Here is an 11,295-nt window from a genome sequence, read left to right on the forward strand (position 1 = left end):
CATAGACTGTGCTCTCTACTACCGCATGACAAGCGGTACAGGAGTGCCAAGTCTAGGACAAAAAGGCTTCTCAACAGTTTTTACCCACAAGCCATAAGACTCCTGAACAGGTAATCAAATGACTACCCGGACTATTTGCATTGTGTGCCCCCCAACCCCTCTTTTTACGCTGCTGCTACTCTGTTTATCATATATGCATAGTCACTAACTATACATTCATGTACATACTACATCAATTGGGCCGACCAACCAGTGCTCCCGCACATTGACTAACCGGGCTATCTGCATTGTGTCCCGCCACCCACCACCCCCCTCTTTTACGCTACTGCGACTCTCTGTTCATCATATATGCATAGTCACTTTAACCATATCTACATACTACCTCAATCAGCCTGACTAACCGGTGTCTATGTAGCCTCGCTACTGTATATAGCCTGTCTTTTTACTGTTTTATTTTTTTACTTACCCATTGTTCACCAAATACCTTTTTTGCACTATTGGTTAGAGCCTGTAAGTAAGCATTTCACTGTAAGGTCTACACCCGTTGTATTCGGCGCACGTGACAAATAAACTTTGATTTGATTTGACATTTAATTCCATTACTTGTTGATTGCTTCAAACTACGTTCAAATCTAAGCCACAGTCAATGTTGCAACTTGCAATGTAAATTTAAATGAATAGGCTGCATTGTTAAACTTTAGGAACCCATAGCCTTTTGTTCTGTGACCATAGATCGTGGAGGGTAAACTCAAACTACTCCCTTTTTACTGTCCTTTGCCAAGTAAATGTTACTTGCATTAGATATCCATAGGCTGCTACAGTCTAAGGCACGAGGACGTGTGGCATATGGCCAATATACCATGGCTAAGGGCAGTTCCTACTCACGACGCAACAGCAACATTATTAGAGTAGTAAAAATAAGTGTTGTCATACCCATGGTATACGGTCTGATATACCACAGCTGTCAGCCAATCAGCATTCAGTGCGCGAACCACCCAGTTTGTAATCTCCTACAACCTTACCAAAATAGAAACGCACACTACTTACAGTAGGTGGCAGCCCCTCTTAAACCCTCAAAGAAGAAGCTGGAAACCCCAATGTCATCAACAGGAATTTAGTAATCATACTCCCTCGAACGTTGTAGTAGCTTTAGAAAAATGGCAACGGTAGGCTTTTGGAACTAAAGAACAGTTGAATTGTTTGTATTTATCACCACCAAATGTTTTGAAATACCGAATGTATACTAGTGGCATGTTCGCTGGCCTGGATTTTGAGTCATTGAGAGCGATTCATGTTGTCTTTGTAAAAACTTGATGGAGATGTAGCTATATTTTTTTATCTTTCTGTATAATTGTTTGGTAATTTATTTGTTTAACATCCAGAGCATTAGAAAATGTTTCTAGTTTACTAATTTGTTCATGCACCAGATTGGAATGCAAAGCCTTTAGAATTGTTTTGTTAAATTGGCTGGCTTACCATTGCTTGTGACCATGCTAGCTGAGTTACTGCTAGCTTGCTAATGTTAGATGCTAGCTAACAACGCCTTTTTTTCTTCTTAAAACTAGTCGTCTCCCTATAACACGGACGCCACTCCAAGGGGCAAAGAGTCTGAATAAAAGAGCATTATTCCCTACAAAATATTTTTTTCAGATGTACTCTGTCCTGCTAAATACTGAAGGAATTTCAGAAGAGAAACAAGAACTTCATGTAATCTGTCTATCAAAAAGGACACTGGACACCCACAGCATCATCTTCACCACATCAGCATGTGGATGACAGCTATGAGGTATGTAGTACATTCACTTAGCCTAAATGAAACTATGATTATCTGTCCAGTTTTGAACAATATGTAATTGTATTGAAATGTCAACTAATTTTCCATGAGGGTAACTGTTAAACCTTGGTTTTATTTTTCAGAGCAGAAATCGAATGACTGCATTTCTGCCCTGTTTTTCTGCCAAAGACTCCAGCAAGTTAAGGTGCTAAGGAGTGAGCAAACACGTGAGAACAAAAGTTGCACATCTCTTTTTGGTGTATAATTGTTTTCAGGAGTGTGACAGTGATTAACCGTCACACACACACACACACTCAAGAGTTTATTTTTACTATTTTCTACATTATAGAATAACAGGGAAGACATCAAAACCATGAAATCATGTAAAAAAGTTCAATAAAATCAAAATATATTTTATATTTGAAATCTTCAAAGTAGCCACCCTTTGCGTTGATGACAGCTTTGCACACTCTTGGCATTCTCTCAACCAGCTTCATGAGGCAGTCACCTGGAATGCATTTCAATTAACAGGTGTGCCTTGTTAATTTGTGGAATTTATTTCCTTAATATGTTTGAGCCAATCAGTTGTGTTGTGACAAGGAGGGGTGATATACAGAAGATAACCCTATTTGGTAAAAGACCAAGTCCATATTATGGCCAGAACAGCTGCAGAGGATAAGTTCATTAGAGTTAGCAGCCTCAGAAATTGCAGCACAAATAAATGCTTCAGAGTTCAATTAACAGACTAATCTCAAAATCAACTGTTCAGAGGAGACTGCATGATTCAGGCCTTCATGACCTCAAATTGCTGTAAAGAAACCCAATAATAAGAAGAGACTTGCTTGGGCCAAGAAACACGAGCAATGGACATTAGACCGATGGAAATCTGTCCTTTGGTCTGATTAATCCAAATTTGAGATTTTCGGTTCCAACTGCCGTGACTGAGACGCAGAGTAGGTGAACGGATCCCACCGTGAAGCATGAAGGAGGAGGTGTGATGGTGGGGGGGGGGGTGCTTTGCTGGTGACACTGTCGGTGATTTAATTAGAATTCAAGGCACCTTTAACCAGCATGGCTACCACAGCATTCTGCAGCGATACGCCATCCCATCTTGTTTGCGCGGGAATATCATTTGTTTTTCAACAGGACAATGACCCAAAACACACCTCCAGGCTGTGTAAGGGCTATTTGACCAAGGAGAGTGATGGAGTGCTGCATCAGATGACATGGCATCTACAATCAACCGACCTCAACCCAATTAAGATGTTTTGGGATGAGTTGGACCGCAGGGTGAAGGAAAAGCAGCCAGCAAGTGCTCAGCATATGTGGGAACTCCTTCAAGACTGTTGGAAAAGCATTCCTCATGAAGCTGGTGGAGAGAATGCCAAGAGTGTGCAAAGCTGTCAAGACAACAGTCAAGGCTGTCAAGGCTACTTTGAAGAATCTAAAATATATTTTGATTTGTTTAACACTTTTTGGGGTTACTACATCATTCCATATGTGTTATTTCATAGTGTTGATGTCTTCACTATTATTATACAATGTAGAAAATAGTACAAATAAAGAAAAACCCTTGAATGAGTAGGTGTGTCGAAACTTTTGACTGGTACTGTAGGTCCGGGTGGTATCGGACGCTTGAGATGGATAATATGAATACCTTGTTAGCCTATCAACAACAGGCCAATGGAGACCAGGCTGAACCAGGACACCGAGCTCTAGGAGAGACTTGCAAGTGTGCTCAGAATTGTATATAGCCATTGCTTTTTCCCGGGAAGAAGCAAGAGACATTGAACTTTGACATTGTTGTCGCGACCATAGTAATCTGACGTGACAGCAGCATTTTCTAAATTCCTCCGCTCAGAATTATAACATAAGGCATTTATATTATATGCAAATAAACTCAGCAAAAAAAGAAACATCCCTTTTCAGGACCCTGTCTTTCAAAGATAATTCGTAAAAATCCAAATAACTTCACAGATCTTCATTGTAAAGGGTTTAAACAGTTTCCCATGCTTGTTCAATGAACCATAAACAATTAATGAACATGCACTCGTGGAATGGTCGTTAAGACACTAACAGCTTACAGACGGTAGGCAATTAAGGTCACAGTTATGAAAACTTAGGACACTAAAAAGCATTTCTACTGACTCTGAAAAACACCAAAAGAAAAATGCCCAGGGTCCCTGCTCATCTGAGTGAGCGTGCCTTAGGCATGCTGCATGGAGGCATGAGGACCGCAGATATGGCCAGGGCAATAAATTGCAATGTCCGTACTGTGAGGCACCTAAGACAGCGCTACAGGACGGACAGCTGATTGTCCTTGCAGTGGCAAACCACGTGTAACACCTGCACAGGATCGGTAAATCCGGACATCACACCTGCGGGACAGGTACAGGATGGCAACAACAACTGCCCGAGTTACACCAGGAACGCACAATCCCGCCATCAGTGCTCAGACTGTCCGCAATAGGCTGAGAGAGGCAGGACTGAGGGCTTGTAGGTCTGTTGTAAGGCAGGTCCTCACCAAACATCACCAGCAACAACGCCGCCTATGGGCACAAACCCACAGTCGCTGTACCAGACAGGACTGGCAAAAAGTGCTCTTCAGTGACTCGTCGCGGTTTTGTGTCTCAACAGGGGTGATGCGGGTGGCCCGTGAGTGAGGCGATGGTCAAAAAACCTGTGGCATGTCACGCGACCACTTTGGAGGGACGCCAGCCTCCCGATTGCTCATTGCTAACTGGGAACCCACTGGGCACAAACTGGTTGAATCAATGTCCTTTCGACAATAGAATGCAATGTAATGATGTTGAACTAATGTGGAAAACTGATTGGATTTGCAAAAAGCCAGCAATGTAAAGGAATTTAGTGATTGTCTTTTTTTTTTACCCATTTTCACCCTAAATACAATGAGATGGTTAACATACAGTCAGGTCCATAATTATTGGCACCCTTGATAAAGATTAGTAAAAAAAATACTATAAAACAATACAAATACTAAGCTATTGTATAAAGAAAAAATTGGGAAATTATATTATACTAATACAATTGCTCAGAGAAAGATACTTTGTTTAACAAGTAATAAAAAGATAAAGGTCAAAATTATGGCCACCGCTGTTTTCATTACTCTATAGCACCATCCTCTTGAGACGATAATGACACAGCCTTTTTCCTAAAATGTGCTCTTATGGACTGAACTCTTCAATTCAAACCACAGGTTTTCAACGGGGTTCAAGTCCAGAGACTGAGATGGCCAATGCAAAATATAGATTGTGGTCAATTAACCATTTCTTTACGGATTTTGAGTTATTTTCTTGCTGGAAGGTTCACTTTCGGCAAAGTGTCAGCCCCTTGGCAGAGGCAACCAGGCTTTTGGCTAAAATGTCCACGTACTTGGTAAAGTTCATTATGCCGTTGACCTTAACAAGGGCCCCAGGATCAGTGGAAGCAAAATAGCCCCTTAACATCAAAGACCCACCACAGGTTTGAGGTACTTTTCTGCATACGCTTCTGTTTTCCAACGCCAAACCTACCACTCGTATGCATGGCCAAAGAGCTCTATTTTCATGTCATCTGACCATAGCACTGGTTCCAATCCAAGTGTCAATGCCATTTATCAATAGTCAGATGACATGAGAATAGAGCTCTTCATATAACACACATTTTTGCTTTGTAGCACCTACATATGAAACATTTTGGAGTCTTGAAGGAGGCATGGGTAAGACCAAAATGTCATAAATATGCCAACTTTTATTAATTATTTCTCAATTATTCTTATATACAAATGTTTGTATGGAATCCCTTAATTAATGTGTATACAGTCTTCAGCACTAAACGACCTCTATCAAAACATGTCTCAAGGGAGCTACAGCTAAATATTTTAGTACTTACAATAACACAGCTGCACTGTTTTACGTCACGGGGGCCAAGCTTCCTGCCATCCAGGACCTCTATACCAGGCGGTGTCAGAGCAAGGCTCAAATAATTTTCAAAGACTCCAGCCACCCAAGTCATAGACTGTTCTCTCTGCTACCATACGGCAAGTGGTACCGGAGCGACAAGTCTAGGTCCAAAAGGCCCCTTAACAGATTCTACCCACAAGCCATTGGACTGCTAAACAGTTAATCAAATGGCTACCCGGACTATTTGGACTGACCCCCTTTTGTACGCTGCTGCTACTCGCTGTTAATCATCTATGCAGTCACTTTAACTCTACCTACAGGTACATATTACCTAAATTTACCTCAACTAACCTGTACCCCTGCACAATGACTCGGTACCCTCTGTATATAGTCACGTTATTGTTATTTTAGTGTTTTACTTTTTTTCTTACTTTAGTTAATTGTATTTTTATTTATCAAATGTTTTCTTACTTGGAAAAAAAAATAAATCAGCATTGGCCTTGTAAGTAAGCATTTCACAGTAAGTCTACACCTCTTGTATTCAGCGCATGTGACAAACAATTTGATTTCATCTTAAATTAGACTGTGCCAGTAACAAACCATCTTTAACCAGGGTTGGTCAGCATACAACTTTGTCTGAAAGTCCGCAGATTCTCATCATTTCACTGTGGAGACTATACAGTACTACTAACATCTAACTGTCCATGACAACATTGTTTCTTTGAGGAGTTCCTGAGTCTCATGGAAATATTGAATGTACCTCGGCAAGGATGGAAGACGTAAACATTCACCTATTGAACCTGAAGTGTCTATATTACTCATAACTTCAACTCTATATGAAGTCTCAATGGGTGGTTAATTAATGCAACTGTAGCCAACTGTACCAAACAGTATACTCTATCAAAGAAAATAACTATGAGCGTTTAATTTAACTACGGGCGGGGCTTTAGACCATTTTTAGAAAATGGTTCCTCCCTTGCCTAGATTAGTTGTTTGCCTTGTCACCAGTGAGCTGGCCTGGCTGTCCAGGCAGCCCGGGTCTTATCCCATGTCTGGCTCTTCCTGACAGGAAACTGCAGATCTCTAACACACACTGGAGTCACTGGGACTGCCCAAAACAGACTATGATTGCTTTCAAAATGGAACCGAATACCTTATATATAGAACTACTTTTGAACAGAGCCCGATTGTGCCCTGGTGAAGAAAAATAAATAAATGGTACAATATATAGGGTGCCATTTGGGAGACATGCATGTCTGGATAGTTCACACCCAGTCCCCAGGATAACACATCCTGTCCAAGATGGGTTCATTAGTTATTCCTAAGGAAAATGGAAAAACACTGCAGAAAATATTAGACTCCAGGGTCACTTTGAGAGAGTCAGGGGATTAACTTGTAACAATAGGTCTTAAAATGTTAACAAAAACACAATAACACCAGACATCTTTTAACAATAACTTGTACAATGAAAATCCCAGCTCGTATAGGCTACTAGTAGTACTACTACTAAACTGCATAATGCAAACTGCTGAGCCTATTGGCTGACCTTAGAGCCGAATTTTCTCCTTGTTCAACTTCAAACCACATACTAGGTCACAAAACTTTCCCCAAAAACCATCCCCTCTAGACAGGATAGAGAAACTCAAAGCCATTAGTAAATTCGGCTATACAGTATAAGGCTAATCTATGGTGTAAATTCTCGCCGTACATAAATAGGCCCTCATAGGCTACTGCTAACCAGTTATTCATATGGCCTGTGAAGCCATGGGGTGGAGAAGAATATTTTACAACTCATTTTCTATAATTTTCCGATTGAGAAGAGGGGGAGGAGGTGGGGGTATATGTGATATCATTATCCAAACTCGAGAAATCGCCACGACTTTTCCTATTTCTAGCCTTTAAACAAAATAATAAAACCTAAGATGTGTGTGTGTGTGTAAAAAAAAAAGAATTGAGATATGTGGCGTATGCTAAAACTCAATATTAACACCGTTCAGTAGCGGTGCCAGCAATGCAGAAGGCTTGGGTTACATGGGCTATACACAGGCGAAAGTTATCTGTATCGCTTACCCGCAACAATGTGAGCTAATTTACAGTAAAACCCAAATACAGTCACAGACAATGTAACGAAATGCCTATCGTAAACAACATGGACCGTTACAACCAATCATAAATGAATACAATAACAAAATGTACCTTACCCCTAGTGATGTCCGTCCGAAAGCCTAGGTTCTATACAGGACGTCGATGGGTGTTTTTTAGGACAGCGGCGATCATGTCCTTGTGGATCTGTGCACGGTGCTCAGTAGGCCTACGAAAAAACAGTGTGGAACGTTCAATTAAACGTAAACTGTGTTGTTCTGAACGATCGTTTGAAAAAAACGTGAGGAGTGGGAGAACGCTATAAGCATGGCAGCTGCCTTTGAAACGTCACTCATTGCTTCAAGCCACACCCCGCCACACCCACCAAACGGTTAGCGCTATCCTTTGGCCGTCCCTACCCTAAACCTAACCTTAATCCCTATCCTAACCCTAATCATAAACCTTACCTAATCATAACCATTGTACATTTCGACTTCAATTGGGTAGAGATGTCCCAAGGATCCCAAATAGCATGGACCCTCACCAAATGGAGAGGGTATCTAAGTATGTTCAAGAACGTTGAAGAACGTATGTTCACGAACGTTGAAGAACGTTTTTGGAAACGTGTCAGTGCAAAACGTAACTCAACGTAGCAAACGTTTAATCGACCTGAACGCACCCCTAGTGTGGTCCTCCGCTTTCCTATATTTCTGACTGCGAGTTAGTGTAGTTAGTTCAAGGTTACTGTTTGTGATGCACGAAGACTGACTGACGCGGTTTGGCTGAAATGGCGTTATTCCGCTGCTCTATCGTTCGCTACGTACTTCAGTCAGACTGCCATCAATGAAGTCGTTTGTGGTGATGTAAAAATAAGGGATGTTGTACAAAACAGAGACCTGGATTTTGTGGATATGAATAATATCTTTAAGATTAAGTAGTTGAACAAATGCATAGAATCTTCTGAATCGTTATATTTCTTGATTCCTCATTTTAAGAACATTTGGGGTTTCCAATTTTCAACATTTTATCAGCAGGCACGTATGGGATGGAAATTATGTTTTGTGCTTGACTTTTCACCTCATAAAGCTATTCTGTGGGGGGAAAAATTATATCACTGTTAAAAACAAAAGGGTTTTTATGCAACATTGGATAAAGAAAAATATAATATTTGTAAGTGACATCTTCAATAGAGGTGGCCAAATGTTAAGTTATGAGGTTTTCTCAAGAGTCAAAGCCTTTCCTGTTCAATACAAAGAATATGGTTCTGTGGTTAATGCTATTCCCTCAGATATTTCCCAGCTACTGAAAAGTCAAATGTGTTTTCAAGATACATTTAGAGTAGAACCTAGTCTGTGTATTAATGGTATTGATATCAAAAGTCCCAAGTGAACAAATAAACATATAAGATACATTTTTTTTTATAGTAAAAGAAAGATCTCACCAAGAGGGAAATCCTTTTGGAATTCACAACTATCAGACATTCAATGGCTAATGGCTTAGCTTTGTCCCTTTACATTTTGTATTTCTAATAAGATAAGAGAGGTGCACCAAAAGATTTTGCACAATATGTACTCCTCCAACACAATGGTGTGAAGATTTACAGACATTGATGACAAGTGTAGCTTCTACAATGATGATCCTGAAACGCTGACACAGTTTTTTACAGTTGTTTGTGCACTATAAGATTTTTGAGAGATATGGCAGCCTAACCTCACATTCAATTTGTGCATGTTGGATATGGAGGAGTACATACTGAGTAAAACCTCTGAACCCTTTGAAATGTTTAAATAATGTCATGATTTTGGTTGGTACATTTTATATCCACAAAACGAAATGTTTTTAAATCAACCCCCTGCTTTAAAGTGTTTTTGATAGACTTGTTTTTATTTAAGTCTCTGAAATGTCTACAGTCCAATATTATAGCAAATTATTTTCTGAATCACTGTCATTATCACATTTTCTTTTATGTTGTCATGTTAGTACTTTATGTTCTTGTCAATTCTTGAACTCAATGATGTCTGATTGCAATATTTGATTTAATATAATAAAAAAGACATCAGCGATCGGATCATGTACAATCAGAGTATCAATGACAATGACGAATTTTCAAAACGCCACTTCACCCACGTGTATTCCTGCTCTGTCAGCCCATTGGGTTCTGGGACCAATCAGACGGTCTAGAATGGATTTCCATTCTAGAAATCATCGGGAAGTACTCAGATACAGAGTCATTGCGGAGAAGAAACTAACGTCCGTGGGCGTGGCATAGCATTTGGCCGGAGCAAGGAGTTTGGGTAGCGAGGCAATGGCACGGTAGGGCTGGGACTACATTTTAGGCTTGTGAAGGAAAATATTGTAACGATTGGTTGGAACCAAAATTATTTTTCTATCGTTTTGTTCTGAACAGAGCAGTTTTACATAGTGTAGTGAATTCAGGGGAAGCCCTGACCGGGACTCCAACCCAGCGACTGTCAAGCCAGCAACTTAATTCGCTATACTGGCGTCTGTGAGGCCATTGGAGAAGTATGTAGGCATACACGTGAGCGACTTGGTATAGAGAAGCGGAAGTGGGATGGGCTCACGGTAGCCATCCCACTTCCGACACCAATATAACAGCAAGACATCTGAATCTCTTGACGTGGTCGCTAGTTTTTGTGTTATTGTCGCTCCTTTACCCTTTTGGGGGAGCGTGTCCACACACTTCTCTATACCAAGTCCCTCACGTGTAGGCCAAAACAACTCTCTGATGGCCTGACGGACGCCATCCCACTTCCGACACCAATGTAGTGAATTCGGAGGGTAGCCCCAACTGGGACTCGAACCCCAGTCCAGCAACTGTCAAGCCAACACCTTAAACATTACGCCAAGAAGGTCAAACTTCTTGACGAGGTCGCTAGCTCATTAAATGAAACCACCAATTAGCGTGGATAGAGAAGCTTGCTCCAAAGTAGGTTTAGTGTTTTGTGTTGGACAGACAAATGCATGGCACAAGATTTGACTGGTGGGGAGAGAGTGAGAGGTGTATATGGAGGGGTCTAGGAAAGGAAAGGAGGAAAGGGGGCTAGGAAAGGAGGAAAGGAAACTAGTAAAAGAAAGGTGGTAATTGAGATAGTGAAGGAAGTTATCTCAGAAAGGAGGAAAGGGAGCCAGGAAAGGAAAGGAGGAAAGGAAATTAAGCTCAGAAAGGATAGTAGGAAAGAAAAGGAGGACATGAAAGAGAGCTAGTAAATGAGTCAAGGATAGGAAGCTGTGTAAGGAAAGAGAGCATGAAAAGGAAGCTCAGAAAGGATAGGAGGAATGAAGCTAGGAAAGGACAGGAAGCTAAGAAAGGAGGAAAGGAAAGGATCTAGGAATGGAAAGGAGATAAGAAAAGGTACTTGGAAAGGGAAGGGAGAAAGGAAAGGAGGAAAGAGAGCTAGGTAAGGAAAGAAAGAAAGGAAGATAGGAAAGGAAGCTAGGGAAGGAAATGGTGCTATTAAAGGAGGACAGGATAGGAGGAAAGGGAGCTAGGAAAGCAAATGAGGGAAGTAATGTAGG

At 40.9% G+C, this 11,295-nt stretch overlaps 1 protein-coding gene across 4 annotated transcripts in view; it reads right to left on the reverse strand.

The window, feature by feature from the left end:
• The window catches only part of LOC106584154 (volume-regulated anion channel subunit LRRC8C), a 32,878-nt gene extending 24,761 nt beyond the window's left edge, over positions 1–8,117 (reverse strand). For 2 of the 4 annotated variants that reach the window (XM_014169078.2, XM_014169081.2), the window contains exon 1: positions 7,878–8,117. The gene's annotated coding sequence lies outside the window, so the exon portion shown is untranslated. The remainder of the gene's footprint in view (positions 1–7,877) is intronic. The other 2 variants (XM_014169080.2, XM_014169079.2) reach the window with 1 other exon arrangement.
• Positions 8,118–11,295: the final 3,178 nt, after the last annotated feature.

Source organism: Salmo salar, chromosome ssa23 (genome assembly GCF_905237065.1).
Source record: "Salmo salar chromosome ssa23, Ssal_v3.1, whole genome shotgun sequence".
Classification (NCBI taxonomy): domain Eukaryota; kingdom Metazoa; phylum Chordata; class Actinopteri; order Salmoniformes; family Salmonidae; genus Salmo; species Salmo salar.